The sequence below is a fragment of the Chenopodium quinoa genome, unplaced genomic scaffold (genome assembly GCF_001683475.1).
Source record: "Chenopodium quinoa cultivar QQ74 unplaced genomic scaffold, ASM168347v1, whole genome shotgun sequence".
Classification (NCBI taxonomy): domain Eukaryota; kingdom Viridiplantae; phylum Streptophyta; class Magnoliopsida; order Caryophyllales; family Amaranthaceae; genus Chenopodium; species Chenopodium quinoa.
In genome coordinates, this window is record NW_018742461.1 from 4,057,322 (window position 1) to 4,081,766 (window position 24,445).

Sequence of the window (24,445 nt, forward strand, 5' to 3'; positions counted from 1 at the left end):
CCCGGGGCGTGAAGGGAAAGGGAGTGTGGATTTGGAGATTTGCTTGAGACCTCAATTTATGTCTGCCCTTGAAGCTGATATGGACTTCATGAGTTACGTGTCATGAACTCTTCACAAAATAAAAAACTTGTACGGGTCTATAAAAACTACTCCCTCTGTTAATTTTTATTTGCAACTTTTGCTATTTTAGTCCGCTAATCATTATGTGCAACTTTTTATTTTCTTTCTATTTTTAGTAAACAAAAACCCTGAAAATTACAAATTTACCCTTACTTAAAAATTCAGATTTTCTTAATTTTACCCTTATCTTATTTTAATCAAAATAATCTTTTTAATCTAATCTAAAATCATTAATCTAATTCTACTCACCCCATTTAATCATCTCCTAGTCTACCCACCACCCATTCATCTATTTTTTCAACCTCTCTTCATCTCCTTCACCCTGTTTATCTTTTTCACCTTCAGCCTCTTCATCACTCCTTCCTCACGAGTCACGACCACCGCCCCTCACACCACCATTCTCTCTCCTATTTCAGTAAGCTAGTCTCTACTCTACTACACTCCACTCTTCTTCTTCCTTTTTAAATTGTTCTTTCTCTCTCCAAAACAACCAGGGTGGTGGTGGTTTCGTGGGGTTGGTTGTGGTGGTGGTTTCGTGGGGGTGGTAGTGGTGGTGATGAAGCCGGGGATGGTGTTGGTGGAGGCGGCGGTGGTGTTGGCTGGTCTTGGTGGTGGCAGTGGGTAGTTGATTTCTTTAAACATTCTCTTTCCACCTTAATTACATACTCTTATAATATATTAATCACCATTATACTTCCTCTAATATTTGCTCCTTAAGTTTTGCCTCGTGAAACGCAAAACACTCCAAAGTTGCAAATAAAAATTAACGGAGAGAGTATTATAATATGGATGTCAATTAGATTATTGAATTTTGTAAGGTAGTATTAAATACAAGATTAATTAAGCTTTTACATTGAATGAATAAAGTAAAATACATATAGGTCATCGTCATGTGTGATGTCATGGGCTCATGTCATGCCTCATGAGAGTAAAGCATCTTAGAGGGAACTAAACTTTGCCAAAAATCAAAAGTAGGGGACTCAACTTTCAAATGAGGGGACTGAAAGCGGTTGTGCAAGTGAACTCCGGTTGCATGACCTACTACAAACAGTTTCCTTATTTATTTTTAAAAAAAAAATTAAAGTTGTCTGAATTACAGCAGAAAACATATACTACCTCCGTTTCATATTATTTGCAACGATTTGACATAAAGTAGAAAGGAAAAATGTCTAATCGTTGCAAATAATATGAAACGGAGGTAGTGTATTAACTTGTAAACATATATACCCACTTGATCGAGAAGAAAACACATCTTCATCACCATTTGCGTGACACAATTTATTGCAGAAAATCAAAACCCTAATTTCCGAATTGAAATTGCAGAAATATGGGAAAATTATTATCATTATTATTTATGGACAACAAATCTGGGAAAATTAGGGGTTTGGGATATAATTGGGAAAAGGGAACATTTGAAGAAGAAAAGGGGAGATATTCTTGAGGTGTGCGATGATGGTGGGTGGGTGGTGGTGGGGAATGAAGGAGGAGAGGAGAATAGCTGGCAAATTTTAATCTGTTTCACCTTTATTTTCTTGAGTGAACCAATTCAAACCTTATCTTTCTTCACTTGCATTTTCTGGAGTTGCTCACTGCGTTGCCGACCTCCATTGTTGTACGGATTAATTCTTAAATTGTGGGTTTGGGAGACGAGTGGTGGCAAAATTGTGGTATTTAGGAATTTTCGAACGAGTGAAAATGAGGGATTTAGGGAATTTCGATCAACAAATTGGTCCACGATTTCGTCTTTGCACCCAGGTACATGCTATACTCTAAATATTATCATTCGAGTAATTTGCGTGGATAAGTTGGACAATGAAAATGAGTTGAAGGAGGAGAAGATTTACGCCATTTTCTGTAAACTCCTCGGAATCTCCGGTAGTCAGAGCCGTCGGTAAAAAGGTATAGGCGATTATTCCGACGGCTTCTTTGGACCTCCCGTTGTTCCATTTTCGGCGCTTCTGTTTTTGTTGCAAACTTTGATTTAAATAAATAGCAATTCAATCCTAATGGCTACTTTACATTAACAGAAATTTTTTAGTTTTCCAAAGCTTTCAAAGAAATAAAAAATAAAAGTAGGCAAGTTTGAATGTTTGATAACTGGTTGCTGAAGCCTGGAGGTAATCTCAGACGGAAAAGTGGACTGAGTCCCCTGCTTTTGACATTTAAAAGTTGAGTCCTCTACTTTTGATTTTTGCCAAAGTTCAGTCCAATGCTTTACACTGCCTCATGGGATATAAAGTACTCCATATGTAACAATAAAGATAATTTTGTCTCGGATGATGTCACAAGATGTAAAAGTATGGAGTTACACTGTTACAGACATTAGACAATAATATCTTGGGAGTACGTTTGTTTTTTCCTTGAAAATGACATGACTCACATAGTCACATGAGCACAAACGCAATACAAGATATGCGTTGCCGCATTGCCTGCTCTAGAATCCAAATTTCCAATGAAGAAATTGAAGACCATTACTTACAAAAAAAAGTGTTTGACTATGGGAATGGAAAAATCATTACGGTGCTCATCTGGTGATTGGCCCAAGAATATAAAAAAATAGGCTCTAAAATTGTGGCCAAACAAAATAAAAATGAAAAATAAAATAAAGTGAAAAAATGAGGGAGTAACTCTAGAGGAGCATCCAATAAATTAGGGATTTGTTAAACATCGCCCACAAATTACTACATAAAGCCCACAAAATTCACTTGGTTTCCCAAAATTGCCCTTGACCTAAAAAAAAAAAAAACACTCACACTCTCATCACTCACACTCTCATTGCTCATCTTCTTTCAACCTCTCTAAAAAAAAAAAAATTCAAAATAACGGCAATGTCGAGGCGGCAAGGCAAGGAAGTGGCGGCGGCGGCGGAGGGAAGGATGTCCCAAGGTGGAAAGGTATATTTTGTTTAAAAAAAAAAAAAAAAAAGGGGAAAACCGTCGTGAACGCGGTGGGGCGCCCTGGCTGGACGCCCAGCCGGCGGTGGTGGCGCCAGATGCAGACGCCGCCACCAGTTGGCTGGCGCCTGGGCTGGACGCCACCGCCACGGTTGTGGCGTTTAGTCTAAGCGTCGCAGCCGTGGCTGTGGCGTCCAGCCCAAACGCCAGCCAACTGGTGGCGGCGTCTGCATCTGGCGCCACCACCGCCGGCTGGGCGTCCAGCCAGGGCGCCCCCCCCCATTTTTTTTTTATTTTTTTTTTAATTTTTTTAAAAAATTGTTTTTAAATTTTTTTTTTTTTTTTTTTTTTGTAATATAATTTTGAATTGTTTTTATATTTTGTTGTTTATTTTTATAAATTTTTTCAATTTCGTTGTATTTTTTCTACGTTTATATTTTGTTTACTATTATTTGTTTGTTTTTAGTGTATTTGATTTGCGATGATGATTATTTATCGTATAAATTTTTGTATGTTTATATATTTTAAAATTTTGTGTAGGGTCGTCATGGTGGGGGGAAGAATATAAAGCTTCTTAGTAGAAGTTATTCAGTGGAGAGGTCGGGGCATAGACATGTCAGATCCCGTGGTATTTCGGCCTCAGTTCGTAGAGAACGGATCCACCGTCGGGATGAGGATGACGATGACGATGATGATGCTGAGGAGGGTGACCAGGAGGAGGAGCAGGAGGAGGGCGCAGATGAGGATGAGGATGTGGACGATGGCAGTGGACCGTATGATGATTACGGTCCATTCAGTCAGAGGGTTGATGACATGTACGAGACGCATATGGTGGAGGTGCGTAAGGGTAGGGGTGGTAGGTTTGTTAGTAGATCTGGCACATCATCTGCGTCCACTGTCTCTGGGGCAAGCAGGAAACGGTCGAGGGCGGGTAATGATTCTTGGGTTGTTAGGAGTGAGGTGCCCGGTGGGCCTGTTGACGGGAGTGTGATTCCTAGCTTTCTAGGACACATAGCTGCCCGTATTTGGGAGGACCAGGAGAGGCCTTCAGTTACGGGGTTGTTGAAATGTCATACCCGGGAAAAGACTTGTAGTTTTTTGCGTACATGGGCTGAGGCCTGGCCGGCGGAGAGCGAGATGTTCGAGCGACTGGAGGGCACTGGGGTGAAGCACGTTCCTGCCACCATGCACGATAAGATTGACAGTACGCTGATCACGGCTTTCATTGAGCGATGGCAGCCGGATACAAACTCTTTTCACCTTCCGTTCGGTGAGATGACGATCATGTTACATGACGTCGAGGCCATTCTGGGGATTCGTGTTGAGGGTAAACGACTTTGTGCTGTGGCTGATGCGGATCAGGCAGATTCGCTGGCGGAGTTGTTGGCGGTGGACAGGGCTGCACTGTACACCGAGGCGCTAGGTGTTTGGGAACACGGAGGTGTGAAGATCGCATCTGTGTTGCAGCGGTGTTTGTACCCGAGTGCACGTAGGACGCCCGACGCACAGCTGAGTGCTTATGTTTTTCTACTCCTCGGATGTACCTTGTTTCCGGATAAGAGCGGCGGAAACAAGCTCAGGCCACGCGACATCGTAGAGGCGTGTGACCCCGACAGTGTAGGCCAGTTTTCCTGGGGATCGGCTACGTTGGCGTATTTGTATCGCCAACTAGGATTTGCGAGTCGGGCTGACGCGACAGGTATCACTGGGTGTCTGACTCTATTGCAGACTTGGATATACGAGTATTTTCCTGCATTGCGACCACATCGTGACCCAGTTCCTATTGATGAGGGGATGACGCGTGCTTGTGCGTGGAGTCCGCGCTCGGAGAAGAAGTCCGTTGACCGCCTCCGATCGATACGGTTATTGCTGGACAGGCTGTCCCCCTTAGAGGTAACGTTTATTTATAGAGTCTACATTTTATTATTTGCACATATTATATTCATGTTATTATGTTTTATATGTTGTAATTGTACAGGTGAACTGGATGCCTTTCGGCCCGAACCCTAGTGTTAGGGTACCCAGGACCCTGTACACGGGACTCATTCAGTATCGTGACATCGTCGAAGCGTACATGCCCCAGCGTTGTCTTCGCCAGCTTGGATTTGTCCAAGTTGTCCCTCCTCCCCCGGCGTGCCCGACGAAGGCGGTCCGACCTGCATTGTCGAGGGAGTACGTCGTGAATGGCCGGATATCATGACCGGGACGTGGGACCAGTTTCCGATGGTGGCTCGATTATGGACAGCGGAGTTGCAGCGGCCGCCCTCTGGGGTTACTCCCATGTGTGACCATTACTACATGGAATGGTTCAACCGGTATTCGCACCCGAGGTTGATCGCTGATCTCGACCACAGCGATGATGATTATGTGCCACCGCCTACTGCCACGGAAGCGGTATGTCTTTTATTATATTTATCGTTGTCTTTTAATTAAGTTTTATTTGTTGTTATTGTATTTCATCTTCTGTTTTTTGTTGTATGCAGTGGATGGGAAAGATAATGCAAAACGTTCAGAAACTCTCTCTTGAGAAGGACAGCATGAGTGCAACAGGGAGAGCTGTTGTTGATAGTCTGGAACAGACCCTTGCGTAGTGGGAGTCGTCGTCCAGGAGGGATTACTGATGGTTATTGTATTTTATTTATAGAGCATTATGTTGGACATTATGTTGTAAAATTGTAACATTTTAGATTGTTCTTTTAGCTTCCAACTTAAACATATTATCAGTGCTGTTTTAAAATTTTGATATAACCGTTCGTGGATCCGCGCAACTTACCCATGCAACATATAGAATGCAGTAAGCAATACAATATAAAATATTAATGTTCTCATTAAAAGAGCAACGTACAAATAAGATTACAAATAAAGAATGTAAACAAGAAAAACTAAAATGCAGCTAGGGTGTTCCATTCGTGGATCCGGTCATTATATAGCGCATCCCAACCCTCTACGCTCGCTGTGCGAATGTTGTACCACCGAGGTATAATCGGTGGCACCGGAAAATTGGTTGACATGTCTAGTCGGATGAAATGTCTGTATGACGACCCAAGAAACGCAATAGCTAGCTCTCTGACCGGTGTGGTGACAGTCTCACGCGACCGCCAAGGGAGAACCGTGGTACAAGGATAATAAGCTTGACTATGCACTCCCAGGCCGAAATGCATGACTGCGCATTTGTAAATGTTTGCAACGGCAAACAGATCTAGGGGCGCGTCAAAATAATGATTTTCGCCGCAAGGTCCACCTCCCCACCGGATACGCCGGAGAGCGCCATCCAAGTCATCCTGGTACACATGACGATAAACATTTCGGTTAGAGGCAATTTCGCTGTACATCAACTCACGCACCAAACCGTAGTTGTCTTCGCCCATTTGAAAAACATCAGCCACGACCCGGAATCCGCAGTTACCATCTCCGATTACATCATTCCACCCTTCCACGTACGACATGATGATCGCAGGTATCCTTTCCTTGTACGGAAACTGATCAACATCGTTTCTTCCTATTCACCAAATAATTAATTATAGACAGTTAAGAAGACAGGAGTAACACTTTAAAACTATGTGCAATAAAAACAACCAAAACGTACCAGTTCTCAGGGGCATATTCACAGACGATGAAGATTGACTACGACTAGATGACGATGTCCGACCACGAGAACGACCACGGCCAAGACCACGGATATACTCAAACGCACTCCTGTTCCGCCGTTGTCGACCTCGAGGACGGTCAACTCCTTCGGGTTCCTCATAATCTAAGTTAGACGGGTGGAACATGTCATGAAGCACATGAGTAGCGTCACGAATAATAGAAGGATGGCTGGAGGACACTCGGTCGTACATCGAACGGAACTGCTCCAACTCTTCCTGTTCACGGTCGGCCGTTTGATTGTCTGCATGCTCACCAATAACAAGCGTCCTCCAGAATGAATGGACCTGATCAACATGTAACGACGCCCTTTCTTCTGTAATAACGCGATGAATGGTGCATGCGCAAGGTAATCCATGAGTTACTGAAATAGTACACCCACACCGAGTATACACTTCGTCAGCCAAGTCCCTCACCCTGTTCTGCTCAGTGAGAATCAACCCCAAGCAGTAGTGCGACACACGACCATGGAGAATCTTAAATATAAAATGGCTATACATCGTACCATGTCGTCGTCTGGAGTCCTCTAGAGAGTTCCTGATGTCGTTCTTCTGAGTTTCAATTGACTTGTTCAGTCTAGCGAACAGTGTATCCAAAGCAGCGGTTGATGAATCAATCCAGTCCTTGGTAGCTCTATGAGCGCTCTCAACTCTACATGTTGTAGTGTTCCCAAAATGAAGTACCTGGTTTGTCCAATATTTGACAAACTTTTCCCTATGAGGGACCCATTGATGCATCACATAGTCCACCAGTGCCGGACACCACTGGTACGAATCCCTGAAGTTAGCCAATGCTCGCTCATACGCTTCCTCTGTGGTAGCCTGTAGGATCTTCCGCCACTTACCATTCACCAATCTCTCTGCCATTTCCAAATTCTTCTTGAAAAGGTTGTAGGCTTTCACTTTCACGCAGTTGTTAATGTGCCATGTGCACAATAAGTGGTTCGATTCGGGAAACAGCTCTGCTATGGGGGCAAAGAGACCTCCCTCACAGTCGCTGACGATGGATGCTGGATGAACATTAGGCCCGATGTAGTTTCTCAGCTTCTCCAAAACCCAATAATAACTTGGAGCCGTCTCATCCCTGATGATTGCATGACCAATCAGAAAGTTCTGGTTCGTTGGAGCCATCCCAACCATCTCAACCAGAGGGAACTTGTACTTGTTTGTCTTGTACGTTGAGTCGATCAAAATCACAAATGGCCAAGACTTGATCATATCAGCACAATCAGGATGCACAAGGAAAAGATGAGTCACCTCCGCTGTATCTTCATCAGAATCAAACCAGAACAGGTAACCACGTGATTGTGCCTGGTGTAGCAGCTGCTGTATAGGGTTCCTTCCCTCTGACCGTTCAAACCTGAGTTGCTGTCTGACGTTGTAGATGTGTCTTCGGTTTGGATGGTCTTCTGGAAATTTCTCTAACACAGATGCTAATATTTTAGCAGGCTTCACTTGAGCATCACTCATTTCTTTCACAACTAGTTTCGCAGCAGGACTTAAGCCGCTCAGTTGTCGATGACCCTCTTCATATACTATCATCTCATGGTTGTGATACCCCCATTTAGAGTAACCTATCACTTCCCAACCGTCACGACTCCGTAGTTGTCGAACCTTTACTCTGAACTCACACCCACAACCTTTCCGCTTTGTGTCAAACCGAGTGGCTGTACGAAAATCTCTTTCTTCTCTTTTGCGATAACGGTCACATCTCAAAATGCGATCCATTCTACCATCCCGTTGAGATTTATAAGTTGCTACTACCAAGAAAAATACAGCTGCAATTGCAACCTGTTTTGCCCAATCAATCGCCTGTTGAGCTTCTTCGAATGGACCATCATGTCCAAATATCTCACTGTAATCATTTCCGTCTCCACCATATTCCTGCATCAATTATATATTACAATAAATACATTTAACGGATATACATTTAATTTCTATATTTCCACATAATTAACACAAAAAAAACATAATTATATATAATCAAACTTAATTTTTATAAAAACCCAATTCGAATTTTCAAACTAAATTTAAAAATATACCATTTCGAATTTTCAAATTTAATTTTAAAAAAACCTATTTCGAATTTTCAAATTTAATTTACAAAAAACCCATTTCGAATTTTTTTAAAAAATCATTTTCGATTTTTTATTTTCACAAAAAATTAAATAAAAAACAACAACAAAATCAAAAAGGAAAAAATAAAAATTAATTATTAAAGGTGGCGTCTGCCAGGGCTGCCACACCCACTGGACTGGCGCCTGGCAGGGCCGCCTCACCCAGTGGAGTGGCGTCTGCCCAGGACGCTAGTCTGGTCTGGACGCCACTCTGGTGGTCTGGGCGTCTAGCCTGGACGCCACTCTGGTGGTTCTGGCGTCCGGCTTGGACGTCCAGGCTACGGTTTGGGCGTCCACCCTAGGCGCCGTAGCCACTACGACGGTAAACCGTGAATTTTAGCGGTCACTTACCTCGTTTTCCGTCGACGACGACGTACCTCCGGCGTCCCCCGCATCTCCGGCTTGCCATCCGGTCTCCCCCGACGAGCCAGTACGGCTCCACATTTTTTACACCGAGATTATCTCAATTTTAGCAAAAGGGCATAATGGTCAAATCATAACATATTTGTGGGCTTTATATGGTAAATTGCGGGCGATGTTTAGCGTTTCACATAAATTAGGCTGATTTACAAAATTTTTAAAACAAACACCTTTTAAAGAATAAATTAATAGATAAAAGGAAAAAATTTGTCAAAAATAATACAAACTCTTACCCATCCGCTAAAAACAAATCGATCATTTGTAAATAATACAAACTTTGTAGGGCATCTACTTTAAACAAGTTATGACCGATTGGTGACTTGATTAATAGGTATATGGGACAAGTGTCATTGTTTGATTGGTTTGATAATTTAATTTGATTTTTTTTATTTATTTAATATTTATATTTTTTAAAAGATACAAAATTAAATTTATTATTATTATTATTAATTTTTAAAATAAAATCTCAGCCACCCCTTCCCCTCGATTCCTGCCGGCAGGGGCGGAACTAGAAGGGGACAAGTGGGGACACTTGTCCCCCCATTTTCAAAAAAAAAAAAAATTTAAAAAAAAAAACCAAAAGAAAGAAACACGCTACTAAGATAGAAAGAAGAAAACAAATTGCAAAACTAAACCCTAACTTTTTCAGTTTTCAGTTTCTCTCTCTTCGAAGGTCTCAAGGTCGCCATTCGCCATCGCCCGTCTGTCGTTCGCCGTTCGCCGTTTCGCAGCAACCAGCAGGCTCGATTGCTCGAAGCTTCGCAATTCGCAATTTACATCAGTGAGCAGTAGACCCAGTTCAATTGACCAATTCACCCAAATCAATTAATCAATGGAGGTATGTATTATGTAAATATGAATTTCATTACTTGTTTAATTGTTTTATAGTTTATACTTTTATTGTGGATTTGTCATTTATGGGTATTGAATTGATTAATGATTATTGAAGTTTTGAAGTTTGAACTTTGAAGACTTGAAGTATTGAACTTATTGAATTAAAATAGAAATGTTTATATTCTGATTTCTGAATTATTGGTATTGTTGTATTGAACATTGAAGATTTGTTTTATAGTTTATATTTGTTTCCCCTGTTTTTGTGAATTTAAATTATTAAAATGTGTAGTTTGAATTAGAAATTTAGATCTTTAGGTTTTGTTATTATGACATTATGTAATGATGTGAATTACTGGATTGTGGAAATTGATATATAATTTTCGATTTAATTAGGAAATGTCAAAAGATTCACCAAATTCAAACAAAATCCAAGGCAACTAAACAACCCGATCTTCGACAATTCTTGTTTAAAAGAACGAAACTCAATGAAAATGAGTCCAATAACTCACCTTCATTTAGCTCCCACTCAAAGTCAAAAAAACGGTATGGAACAAATCCAAGGCAACTAAACAACCCGATCTTCGACAATTCTTGTTTAAATGAACGAAACTTTTTTTTTTTTTTTGAAACCAAGAACGAAACTTAATGAAAATGAGTCCAATAACTCACCTTCTTTAGCTCCCCTCAAAGTCAAGAAAATGGTATGGAAATGGGTGGTTCAAGTAATAGTAATGTACCATTAGAGGAAGATTTGGTGTACAATGTGTCATTTTGAATTGTATGACTAAGTATTTTTTTTTTATTTTGAAATTTTAATATTAAGTATGAACCAATTTGTGTGTGAGTTTCTTTTTTGTTTTTATTTTTTGTTAAGATTTTTGTGAGTTAAGCATTTTGTCCTCCCAATTGAAAATCCTGGCTCCGCCACTGCCTGCCGGCATTACATTTCCCGGCACTCGGCTCTCCGGTGACCTCCAGCCGACGCACCAACCACCTCTCCTGAAACCTGCGCCTGAATCTCTGATGTATTCATTTTACATAGTATTTTATCCCCGTCCCGTGATCATAGTTAGGAGTATTTTTGGCTCTTTAGAGCCAATTTTATTACTAATATGTGTTTTCTAGTGTTTTCGTAGTTGCGGTATTATTCTACAGGAAACTGCAGATTTGGAACATTCTCCGGCACTTAGTGTAGCCACCGCGAGCATTGGAGACGAGACGCATTTCATTGATCGTATTCCGAAGCCCAGGACCGTAATTGATGATTCAATCCGGTGATTAAGGGCTCAATGAGGAGATTTGGAGCTTGGGCAATTCGATCTAAGAAGGATGACGAATTGGGCTAAGGTAACAAGGCCCAAAGGACGAAGAAGACTAAGCCCAAGCATCCGCCCGATCGGGCAGTGCCCTCGCCCTGAGGCGCGCCCGGCCGGGCGAGAGGAGAAGACCATAGGGCGAAGGTTCGCCCGGATGCGCGCCCGACCGGGCGCGGGCAAGGCATTTAGTGTGAAGGAGGCGCGCCCGGCCGGGCGGTGCCTCGCCCGACCGGGCGCGTGTTTTATTAAGATGTTTTAATTTATTTTATCTTTCTCTTTAGTTAGCTTTAAGAGTTTAGTATAAATAAGCTTTTGTTAAGTGAGTTTAGGGGCGCCTTTGACACAGACGACTTTTCTTTCTCTCTCCCTCTTACTTTCTATCTCTACACTTTATCTCTCTACACACTCTTGATTTATACAATTCATTATTTTCTTTAATTTTGGTAACGATTTCTTCCCTCTTTACTTTCAATAATTTAATTGCTTTGATTTAATTATGCTTTCTTTAATTGCTTTGCTTAGTTTAATATTAAATATGTGTGAGTAGATTTATTTCTAGGGTTTGTGGGGATCCATGAATAACACGAAGGGGTAAAATATTATTGTTAATTATTTATGATTGATTAATTTCCTATTGATTGATTTAATACTATGCAATTAGATTTGCGCAGGTTTAATTGTATGAGTTATGCAATATTGATTCGAGATTCGACAAATGAGAATTGATGTTTAGGCTTAGTTTCAAAAGGCATGTTAATCTATTAATGGTTAGGTCGAGATTCGAGAGATGAGATTTAATACCAGTAGATTAATTATGTGATTATAATACGTAGCGACAACCCTTTATAATCTGGTTAATTTATGCATTGATCGTATGTTTTACCCTCAAGTATTATTTATTGGTGAACCTATACCCTAGAGCCTTTTATTATTGATTTCTCCCTTTGTTTAATTTGCTTAGTTTTACTTTTAGTTTGATTCATACAATTATAAATTGGTTACGTGATAATTTAGATTATAATTATTAATTAGGAGTAAAAGAACATTGTTTTCCTATCTACTTTAGTTAGAGGACCTAGGAATTACTTTTGATTAGGTGATACGACTTAAGCCTGTCAATCTCCGGCGACCCGACCCCCGCACCTCCTTCCTCTCCCCTCCCCGACTCCCACCCATCACGAATAAGCCACAAAAACCTCAAAATTCAGAGCCAATTTATCTCTATGACTACGAGGGGGATGAGGAAGTATGATATGGGTACTAGTAGATGGATTCCATATCATAATCTCAAACAATTGAGGATTATCAACATTTCTACAACTGAAAGCTACTAATCCATTACAAGGCCCAAAAATCGAAAACTCGGTAACCAGAAAATGAAGTAAGTAGATCAAACCCAGAGTAAGTGGTAGTGTCTGGTGTAGGATCGAGCTCGGAGTTCAGCTTTAATGGCGTCGATTCCAAGTGACTGCCATAGTTGAGAATAAGGAGACAATTGTTGGAGAGAGATTGAGCAAGGTAAAGTTTGAGGAAATGGGATGTTCAAAGTAGAGAATTCCAACCTTTGGAAATGCATTTGAAGCGAGCTAGTGAGTTTCCAGGTAATAGGGTGAGATTGGAGGTGATTAACTCCATTGGAAGGGACGCCATTGTTGTGGGTTTAGTGAGAAGCAGAGCACAAAAACAGGAAAATGGCAAAAACTTTTCATGGAGATGAGGGCTGTTTCGATGATGATGGTGAGGGCCGGCAGGGCGGCCGGGTTTGGGGGAGAGAAGCTGGTGGTGAGGGAGGTGGGGCTGCTGCGTGCTGGTGGTGAGGGGTGGGTTTTTTTTTTTTTTTTTATTTTTTTTTTTTTTTTAGGGAATGGTATTTTTTTTAAATTAATATTATTTTTTTTGAATTGTTTTATAAATTTTTTTAATTGTTAATTAAATATGGTTAAAATTTTAATTAGCAGTTAATTTAATTCTTAAATAAATTTATCAAAATTAAATAAATTTATCAAAAAAAAAAAAAACTGTAACGGCTATTTAGGTTGTAGGTCAAATATCTTGTTTAAAGCGAATACCGACCAAAGTTTGTATTATTCAGAAAAAATCGAAAGTTCGACTTGTTTTTAGCAGATAGACAAAATTTTGTATTTTTTTGACAATTTTTCCTAGATAAAATGAAAATCATTTTTTAGGTGAAATAACAAAGTACACCTTATTTATTAGTTTAAATGACCACATTTAACCCTTGATTTACAATTTTTTTTTACATGAGACTTATAAACTTGATTTTTTCTCGTAGCTCTGATCACTACAACACATTATACCAATGGATCAATAAAAACTAGTTTTTATTATCTTATTCGTTCTTTTAATATTGCACTATATAGGAGGAAGAAATAATTTAATTTTTCTATATTTTACTTTTTTCGGCAGTGGTCAAAAGGAAGATAGAGAAAAGAAAAAAAAATACTTCTCTGTTCATGCATGTGATTGTAAACATAATTAAAATAAAGAAACACGTATTAAAAAGTGAGGCTATATTGGGAGTTTGCGGAGTGAACAAAAGCATTTGTTTTTCTAAATTGGATATGGTGCAATTTTTGTTGTGAAACTTCTTTAAAAGGTAAGTAGTGTGATACAGATTATTTCTGTAACGGAGGAAATGTAAGATATCTAATATTCTAATCATAAAAACCAAATATTTAAGGCCAGTTCGATATCACTATATCTTTTAATTTTTTACGCTTTTTTTTTTTTTTTGTTTTTAAAAGTTAGAAAATACATGACATACAAAGAATTAAAAAAAAAAAGTCTTAACTTATTAAAGTCATAATTTTTTTAGTCAAATTTTCTATGATTTTGTTTTGGTTTTTAAAAAAAAAAAAAAAAAAAAAAAAAAAAAAACAAATAGACCCTCTAGCCTAGAGGCCCTTAGGTTGTTGGACTTTTTTTCCCCCCTAAAAAGTACAAAAAAGGCATCCTAAGGATGACAATGGGTTGGATCGATGAGTTTGATCAATGGAAATTCAGATCTAGATCCAATAGGTGGGGTCCAGATCCACTACTGCCATCCCTCACCGCACCAAACCAATCAAAACCCAACGAAGAGCAACAAATAAACGATCAAACAATACCATCCACTGTCTAAAAAAAAAAATCAATACCATCCACTCACAAAAATGGCCAATCCTCAACAAGATCAAAAAACACCCATCAAATTAATTTCAGAATGCTTTGTAAAACCAAAATATGAACCCACAAAACAGCCTTACCACTCAGGACCGATTGATTTAATTTTCTTAACTATTGATCCCATACAAAAAGGTCTTCTTTTTACACTAAATAATTCCCCAAGTTTTTCATTCTATGAATCCCAAAATATTGAAAATGTTCGTACCAAAGTTGTGTGTAATTTGCTAGAGAAGCTCAAACGTTCGCTTTCTATTGCCCTAGTATACTTTTACCCGTTAGCGGGTCGTTACACTATACAAAAGTACCCCGATGATAACGCTTGTTCGATATACGTTGATTGTAACAAAGGCCCTGGAGCGAGGTTCATCCATGCTACCGCCCTCGGCCTAGCCGTTTCGGATGTTCAATCCCCCGTTGATGTTTCCGCTGTTCATGCTTTCTTTGATCTTGGTGAAAAATACGCAAACTATGATTGTCATACTAAGGCTTTGTTATCGATTCAGGTAACGGAACTTTTAGATGGGGTGTTTATTGGGTTTAGTATGAGTCAGTGTTGTCGATGGTACCTCTTTTATTCATTTTATGAATATGTTGTCGGAAATAATGAGATCATTAGAAAATCACCCTAGTGAGAGCGATGTTACAAAAATTTCTAGAGTACCAATTTTTAATTATAGGCCTTGGGATGTTCCGGTCCTTAAATTACCTTTTATTAATATAGAGGAGTTTATCTGTCATGGGTACGACCCTGGTCCGTTAAGGGAGAGAATCTTTCACTTTTCACCAAGTTCGATGGCCAGGCTCAAGGCCAAGGCTAACCAAGAATGTGATACCAACAATGTTATATCGTCTTTTCAAGCCGTAACCGCGCTTGTGTGGAGGTCCATCACTCGGGTCCGAAACTTACCACAAGACCAACAAACCACATGCTTTTTAGCTATGGGCGCCCGAAATCGGCTTAACCCGCCGATATCGGATGACTACTTCGGGAATTTTATTAGGAGAGCCCAATGGGCTTGCAAGGTGGAGGAAGTATTGAGTAATAGCTTGGGCTGGGTAGCAATGAATTTGAATAAAGTCATTAAGGCTCATGATGGGAAAGAAATACTTGATCGCTACAAAATGATTGCTAATTCACCAATATTGTTTCCAAGAGGAATCGAACTTGATTTTTATGGTATAAATAGCGTGATTATGGGAGGATCTGCGAGGTTCGATATGTATGGGCCTGAATTCGGGTTGGTTCGGGCTTTGACTGTTCGAATGGGCTATGGGAACAAGGAGGATGGGAAGATAACTGCAAATCCTGGTTGTGAAGGTGGAGGAAGTGTTGACTTGGAAATTTGCCTTAGGCCTCATATTATGGCTGCTCTTGAAGCTAATCAAGAGTTTATGAGTTTTGCATCTTGAGTTGATTACCACTCTAATGGATCATCGATCTGATAAGCAGTCATCAATCATGACAATTGATTAGGGGATTTTGCTCCCACCAATCGGAATGCGCCACGTGGGCCAATCAGGTCCTGCCAAGTGTCCTCCAGTTGGAACTGTCAGGGCTTGCCACGTGGCATGCGCTTATTCGTCCACCTTGGACCTATTATGTCATGACATGTGGCATACTCCATGCCTAATGGAGAAACCGGCCACCCAGGCCCAACTTCCGAGGGAAGCCCAATCAGCCCTAGGTCAACCTAAACCTAGGATGGGCACGTTTCCCAAGGTTATAAATACCTCCCTTAATCCTCATTAAGGGGGATAACGAAAAAACACATTAGTTACACACAGTAATAACCGGATGATCTCGCTAACAAAGCAGATTACCTACATTAAACACTCTCACCTAGAGAGACCCAATCACTTTAATTTCCGCATTAATTACTCCTTAATCAAGTACTAACTTGACCGTTGGAGGCAAAGCTCCCACCACCAGGAGTCTCCGTTATTTTGCAGGTACAGGCGTCCGGTTCCAGTCTCGAAATTGTAACTCTCCCGCAGGACATCAGAAAACCCCGAAACATTTGGCGCCGTCTGTGGGGAGAGTACTTCTGAGATGGCATCCAAGTCTGTACCGACTCCTGAAGAGAGGCGTCCCCTAGACGACCCTCAAGTTCAGTCGGACCATGATACCGAGAGTGAATTTGAAGTTGAAGCTCACACAGCTTCAGACGGGACCCTAAGGGCCCGACGTACCCGTCATACCGAAAGGAAGGAACGGGAACATCTTCAAACTGGAAGTGAGCCAGCAGGCGCACCGCCTGTTCGGCAACAGCCGACTGATGGGTCTGCTCCTATCACAAGGAACGAACTCATGACCTTTATGAGGAACTTCAAGGGAGAGATTCAAGAGTTGATCAACAAGAAGCCGCCTGCTCCAGTCAAGGAGCAGTCGGCTAAGAAACCCTCCACTTCACTAAAGAGGAAGCCAGTTCAAGGGCGAGAGGCGACTCCTCATCCTAAATATAGGAAGCGGGAGCCACCTGCTCTTGATTTCACAAAATTCCGTTTTCCTACAGGAAATAGGAAACCTGTTCGTCATATTCAGGCGGACGGGTCGAAGCAAACATTCACAGACGCTCGGCTACTGCTAGAGCAGAAGAAGAGTGACCGATTGTCAGAGTCGGCCTCTACTTCAAACCTTCAAGACAGTCTGCGAAATGCCTCGATGAGGCATACTCAGTCGTATCATGAGAGTCAGTCAGGCGGCACCTCCCGTCAGTCCGGCTTTCATAGAGACCAGGCGGTACCAAACTTACCATTTGTGCCGCAACAACAGTATTTTTTGCAGCCACCTCCGTTTGGTGGACCTGCAGCAAAAAACGTCCAACCTATGGACTGGGAGCTACGGTTTCTTAGACTTGGTGAACAGCCGTCGGCCTTCTCCAAGGAAATTACTGAAGCCGCTCAGCCGACCAAAGTGAAAAATGTACTAGTAGGCGCCTATGACGGCACTACTAACCCAGAAGACCATCTGATGGCATTCACCAACCTGATGTACCTTCAAGGGTTGGATGATCCCACTTGGTGCAAGTGTTTCCTAGCGACTCTCAAAGGAATCGCACAACAATGGTTCGGCAACCTGCCGACTGGTTGTGTAAATAGCTTCAGGACGCTTGCTTACTTATTCACCTCCAACTTCGCCATGAACATCCCTGCGAAGAAAACGACCCTTGATTTAGGAACAATTCAGCAGGGCGAGAAGGAGGGGCTTCGTTCTTACATCAGGCAGTTTAACCTGATGAGAATACAGATTCAAGGGTTACCGGATGAGGTAGCCTATACTGACTTTTTCAGAGGTCTCAAAGACGGGTCTACCTTCAAATTTGATTTGGTTCGAAAGAGGGTGGCGACTCTTCAAGAGGCCTTGATTGAAGCAGAAGCCTATATACAGGCGACTGATCTTTGTACGGTAAAACAGTCGGACGGGAAAAGGTTCGACAAAAGAGAAGGACGACAGAAACAGTCGTCAAACAAAGATGAGAAGAGAAAAGAGGTATGGGCGGCTGATTCCTCTAAACAGCCGGCCTAGAAAAAGAAAAAAGAGTTCAAACCATACTCCCAAAGTATGCGTTTAACAAAGATAACCAGTTTATCCTAAAAGAAATCAAGGGACGGATCTCAATTGAGAAGCCGGTCCCCATGAAGGGTTCTGCAAACAACCGGAACCAAGATAAATTCTGTGCTTATCATGATGATGTTGGTCATCACACCAATGACTGCATCAGTCTCATGCGGTATCTGGACCGCCTGGCTGAGCAGGGTGATCTTGACACTTATGTCAAGAAATCTACGGGGAACACTTCCTCAAAAAAGCAGTCAGCCAAAAAGAATCAACAGGCCGACAGCTCCGATACAGATGATGCAGTCGTCTACACCATTGCAGGCGGCTTCTCAGGAGGCGGCCCCACTATTAGGGGCAACAAAGACAATATCAGGCGGTTAGATGTAAATTCCGTTCACCAAGAACGACCGTCCAAATATTCATTTCCTGAGATTGTCATCACTGAAGAAGATCTAGGAGGGGTAAGAGGGCCGCATGACGACCCTATCGTTATTGAATGTAAAGTGGCCAACCAGAGAGTTGGCCGAATCCTCATAGATACCGGAAGCTCCTCAGATCTCATCAGTAGCAAATGTCTGTCGAAACTAAAATATCAGACTGATTGCATACATCCGGCCTCCCACCCTTTAGTAGGGTTTGGAGGAGGAGTCCTCCACCCACTGGGACGAGTGAATTTACCCATCCGCCTGGGCGAAAAAGGGGAAGGACGACACATGGTAGTCCGGTTCCTGGTAGTAGAAGAACTCTCGGCCTACAACATGATTCTGGGTCGACCAACCCTGAATAATTCCAAGGCTGTTATAATCCCATCTCTTATGTTGCTCAAATTTGAGAGGGATAATGGAACAGTCGGCTCCCTAAGGGGAGATCAGAGGATGGCCCGAGAGTGCTATCTCTCGGATGTCAAGCCCACTGTTATGGTCACTGGGTCAAGCGGTGAAAAAACAGACCTTGACAATGAGGAGAGTACGCCTGTTCAAGAAGCAGGCGGCAAGAAGAGAAAGGCATCCCAGACAGGGGCCGCAAGAAAAGAAAGAAAATAGCAATCATTGGCAGAGGAGCGGTCGGATGAGTTCCGCCCTCAGCCGGCTGGTGAGCATGCAGACCTGATCTTAGACGACTCACGTCCTGACCGAACAGTCAAAGTTGGAACGACTGCTCTGAGAGACCTTGGTGACGACTTTCACAAACTATTGAAAGAATACAAGGACATCTTTGCATTCGAAGTCCATGAAATGCCAGGCATTAGTCCTGATCTGGCGGTACATAAACTGGCCGTGGATCCGAAAAAGAAGCCGGTACGGCAAAAGAAGCGGAACCATGGCGAAGAAAGAAGTCAGGCGGCAGCCGCCGAAGTTAAAAAATTACTTGATGCAGGGTTCATTCGGCAGTGTTACTTCCCAGACTGGGTTGCAAATGTGGTGCTTGTTAAAAAGCCGAATGGCACCTGGCGAATGTGTGTAGACTACACAGACTTAAACAAGGCGTGCCCCAAAGACAGTTACCCTCTGCCTAAAATTGATAACCTGGTCGACTCAACAGCCGGCCATGCTTTGATGAGCTTTATGGAAGAAAGATCAGGAGAAGACGGCCTTCGTCACTGATCAGGGGTTATACTGTTACACGGTCATGCCGTTTGGTCTTAAGAATGCCCCGGCTACCTTCCAGCGAATGATAAACACTGTGTTCTTTGATCAGATTGGGAGAAACGTCGAGGCATACATTGATGATATGATTGTCAAGACTAAACTTCAGAAAGATCATCTGTCGGACCTCCGAGAAAATTTCGCCACACTCAGGCGGCACCATGTCATGCTCAATCCCAAGAAATGTGTCTTTGGAGTTGAGTCTGGGAAATTTCTCGGATTCCTTATCAATCAGAGAGAAATAGAGGCGAACCCTGAGAAGGTGCAGGCGGTCATTGACATGCAGTCGCCTCGTACCATCCGAGAGGTTCAGAAGTTAACAGGTTGTCTGGCGGCCTTGGGAAGATTTCTAAGCCGATCAGGCGACAAATGCCTATACTTTTTCCAGGCAATTAAGAAAAAGGCAAGGTTTGAATGGGGGCCGGATGCTGAGGTCGCCTTCCAGAAATTGAAAGTTCACTTGCATTCCTTGCCGAGGCTGGTCAGCCCTTTTCCCAAAGAAGTACTCTACATGTACCTGGCCGTCTCTGATCATGCGTTAAGCGCTGTTCTCCTTGCTGAAAGAGACGGCTGTCAGCTCCCGGTCTACTTTGTCAGTCATGTACTGAAAAATGCCGAGTTGAGGTATCCCCTAGTGGAGAAATTTGGTCTTGCACTCTTCATGGCTGTTAAAAAATTGAAGCCCTACTTTTTGGCACATGCAGTCGTCGTGTATACAGACCAACCTATCAAGCGGCCACTTACCATCATGGAGTCGTCAAGCCGAATGATCAAATGGGCTATAGAAATACAGAGCCTCGAAGTTACTTTCGAGCCTAGAAAAGTAGTGAAGGGGCAAGCCTTTGCTGACTTTATTGTAGAGATGACTCGTCCTCCTGACTCTCAAGTTCCAGACCAAGTATGGAAGGTATATGTGGACGGAAGCTCTACTTCAAATGGTTGTGGAGCAGGCGTCATATGTCAGTCGCCAGAGGGCGACAGGTACGAGTATGCTCTACGCTTCAGTTTTCAGGCTTCAAACAATGAGGCAGAATATGAAGCTTTACTAGCCGGGATCCGCATGTGCAAGGTGGCAGGGGCAAGAAAAATAGACGCCTGTTCCGATTCACAATTGATAGTGAGTCAGTACAATGGCGAATACGAAGCAACCCATCCGACCATGATCAAGTACTTACAGGCGGTCCGACAAGCAGTCGGCTCCCTTGAGGATTTCCATCTGATCCAAGTGCCGAGATCAGAAAACAACCAGGCGGATGCACTGTCAAAATTAGCATCATCCGCCTCCTCTGATACTCCTCGAACTGTTTTTTGGGAAGTAATGGAGAAGAGAAGCATCGAGGAAAACCCTATTGGAATCCTAGACAAAAGCTCAACCTGGATGGATTCAATCAGGGTATATCTGACAAACGGTACACTGCCGGATGATCCTCAACAGGCGGCAGCACTGAAAAAACGAGCCACCTGTTTTGAAATGATAAAGGGAGAACTTCACAAAAGGGGGTACCTTCAACCCTTCTTAAAGTGTGTTACTCCAGAAAAGGGACGAGAGATACTAGACGATCTTCACTCTGGTTACTGTGCTTCTCATATAGGCGGTAGGACGCTTGCTCAAAGGGCAAGGCGGCAGGGCTACTTTTGGCCTACTTTGGAAGCAGATGCAATAGAGATGGTGAAAAAATGTGACAAGTGCCAAATGTTTGGCAAACTAATTCACCGTCCGGCTACTGACCTCACTACCATTCATAGCCCACTACCGTTTGCTAAGTGGGGCATGGACATTCTGGGTCCATATACGCCTGCTACAGGCGGAAGGAGGTACATACTTGTTGCCGTTGACTACTTCACTAAATGGGTAGAGGCGGAGGCTGTAAAGGGAATCAAGACGAAAGATGTAATTTCATTCATTTGGAAAAATGTCATCACTCGGTTCGGGGTTCCCATGTCTATGGTTTTTGATAATGGTCCCCAATTTGAGACGCCTGTTCTCAAAAGCTGGTTGGGTGACCAAGGAATTGCAAACTACTTTGCATCTGTCGGCCGTCCACAAGCAAACGGCCAGGTAGAAGCCTTTAATAAAATCATCTCGGACGGTCTCAAGAAAAAGATTGAACGAGCAGGCGGCCTATGGGCGGATGAACTACCACATGTTCTCTGGGCCATTAGGACGACTGAAAAAGGGGCGACTGGAGAAACTCCATTCCTCCTAACTTACGGTGCGGAAGCTGTTCTTCCAATAGAACACTACGAGCCGACTCTTCGAGTAATGCTATATGACGAAGAGGCAAACTGGGAAGCCATGCGCCTGGCATTAGACTCACTTCCTGAAAAGAGGGGCAATGCTGTCTTGCGCAATGAAATCTATCGCCTGAGAATGACTAGATCATACAACAAAAAAGTACACAGGCGTCCACTCAAAGTAGGGGACTTTGTACTTAGAAAAATGGAAGCAGTTGGTAGGGCTAATGAGTCTGGCAAACTAACTCCCAACTGGGAAGGACCCTACCGAATCTGTGAGGAAGTCAGGGACGGTACCTACCGTCTGGAAACACCAGACAAACAACCGTTGCCTCGAACTTGGAATGTAGATAATCTTAAGAAATATTTCTTTTGAATGATGTAAATAGTCAAGAGCTACTTAATAAAAGTTTGCACTTACTATTCAATTTTGTACTAAGAGGGGCACGCCTACTAACAAATAGTCGGCTACTCTCCATGTTTAATTTTTATTCTTACTTAAGAGGGGCATGTCGTCTGTACCTTTACAGTCGGCTACTCTCCATTGAGTATTTTACTCTATTTTCAGAGGGGCATGCCGTCTGTACCTTTACAGTTGGCTACTCTCCATTGAGTATTTTTACTCTCTTCAGAGGGGCATGCCGTCTGTACCTTTACAGTGGGCTACTCTCCATTGAGTTTTTCACTCTATCTTCAGAGGGGCATGCCGTCTGTACCTTTACAGTCGGCTACTCTCCATTGAGTATTTTACTCACAATAGGGGCATGTCGTCTGGACATATAGTCGGCTACTCTCCATAAGAAGATGGCCGACTTGTTCCAAACACATAGCCACCCCCCTTATACTTAGCTAAAAAATATTAGGGCCTGGCCGACCCTGTTCCTAACAAGCGGCTACCCTCCTCTTACTTAGCACCTACGTTCACCAAGAACTAACCAAGGCCACAGGCAGAATGATCAGACCAGGCGCCAAGCCAACTGATCAAATCTTCAAGACTAATACGACCTGTCCCAACATCATAGCATGCGTCCGGCGGCATCCCTCCGGATGAAATTCGTCGCAGAGAGCAGCTCCCTTTTGGGTGGAACATTGCTCTATAAACTAATTACACGGCACCTATACGACTGTCCCCAAGGGCAACCACGTAGCCGTTTTTGAGACAAGGATAACTCTATCACTAACCAAACCAGTGGTAGCAGTTGACATCTAAGTCAGATGACCGCCTGTATTACTTGGGATAAATGCAGGGGGTACCTCTTGAGTTAATAGCCAACAAACATTGGCGAATCAAGGGGTCTAGCCGGCCTCCGCCGCCTGGTACCTCTACTTCTCAAGTAAGAGTGACGGCGACTTAGTAACTCCAATGTTAACTCATAGTCACTCCCTCAAATTTGGTATGGAACCTAAAAGGTTTGAGTAGACCGCCTGTTTTTTGGCAAACAGGGGCACTCAAACCCCTATTCCTACTAGGTAACCTATTGAGTTAATAGCCAACAAACATAAGCGAATCAAGGGGATCAGCCGGCCTCCGCCGCCTGGTACCTCAACTACTCAATCTAGAGTGTGACGGAGACTAAGTAACTCCTATGTTAACTTATAGTCACTCCCTCAAACTTAGTATGGAGCCTAAAAGGTATGAGTCGTCCACCTGTTTTTAGCAAACAGGGGCTCTCAACCACTACTCCTGCTAGGTTAACAAATTATGAGTTAAAAGCCAACAAACATTGGCGAATAAAGGGAAACAACCGGTACCCGCCGCTTGTTATCTCTACTACTCAGTTCCTTGGCGACTAGGTAACACTCATGTTTACTTGGTCAGACCACTTTCCTACTTGGTTAAGTTTACAAATGACAGGACCGCCTGCCTAAAAAGGATCCAGACCTTAAAATAGTTCGAATACCGATTGGATAAATGGCCGACTGATCGTCTATCCTGGAAACAGACAACCAGTCGTCCAGGGGCATAGGCGGCGTGACTAACTATCTGTACCTGTCTGCAACTATCGGCCATGTAAAACAGTCGGTCTAGTGAACAATTGGATATTAGAATATGGAATACTTAGACAAATTTGAGGCAAAACAAAAATTCATTAAAAAGAAGTCGGTCATTAAAGACCGGCAAAATATTCAAAGCCCCGGCCCCCTGGCCGGGTAAATACAAAACAAACGGCACGCAGGCCGTGGAAAGAATACATAAAGCTTAAGAAGGGGGCAGATCTTCAATATTAGCAGCTGCCGCCTGGTCAGCACTCTTCTTGCTGGACTCGGCTTCAGCTGCATCCTTTTTTGATGCATTACCCCCAAGCAGCACAAGCGCCACTACCGGCTCCTCCTCCTCCAACGCTTCCTCCAACGCCTCTTCCTCAGCAGCCGCCAGGATCTCTTGATTATATGTATCAGAACACTGGCGGTACGTTTTTTCCCAAGAGGCAAAGTCGGCATTGGGGAAGAGGCGGCCCCAAGTCATGCGCTGG

The 24,445-nt window shown here is 42.7% G+C and overlaps 1 pseudogene; it reads left to right on the forward strand.

Moving 5' to 3' along the window:
* The first annotated feature begins 14,494 nt into the window (after nt 1-14,494).
* LOC110718991 lies at nt 14,495-16,034 on the forward strand (annotated as a pseudogene).
* Nucleotides 16,035-24,445: the final 8,411 nt, after the last annotated feature.